Below are 225 nucleotides of genomic sequence, written 5' to 3' on the forward strand. Positions count from 1 at the left end.
GCAAGGGCGCTGCTGCTGATTCTACTTTCGACGGCAGCGAGGGCTGCGCCAGTGGCGTTGCAACAGCCGGAGGCGGCTGTGGAGGCGGCTGCGGAGACGCGGCAGTCGGTGGAGGAGGAGGCGTCGCCGTGGGCGGACCGCCTCGCGCAGCTGGCGGGCCTGGCGCAGGTGGCGGCCGAGTGGCCGGGGGCGGCGGGGGCGGCGGGGGCGGCGGACCAGCAGCGG

This window comes from Schistocerca nitens, chromosome 2, assembly GCF_023898315.1.
Source record: "Schistocerca nitens isolate TAMUIC-IGC-003100 chromosome 2, iqSchNite1.1, whole genome shotgun sequence".
Taxonomy (NCBI): Eukaryota; Metazoa; Arthropoda; class Insecta; order Orthoptera; family Acrididae; genus Schistocerca; species Schistocerca nitens.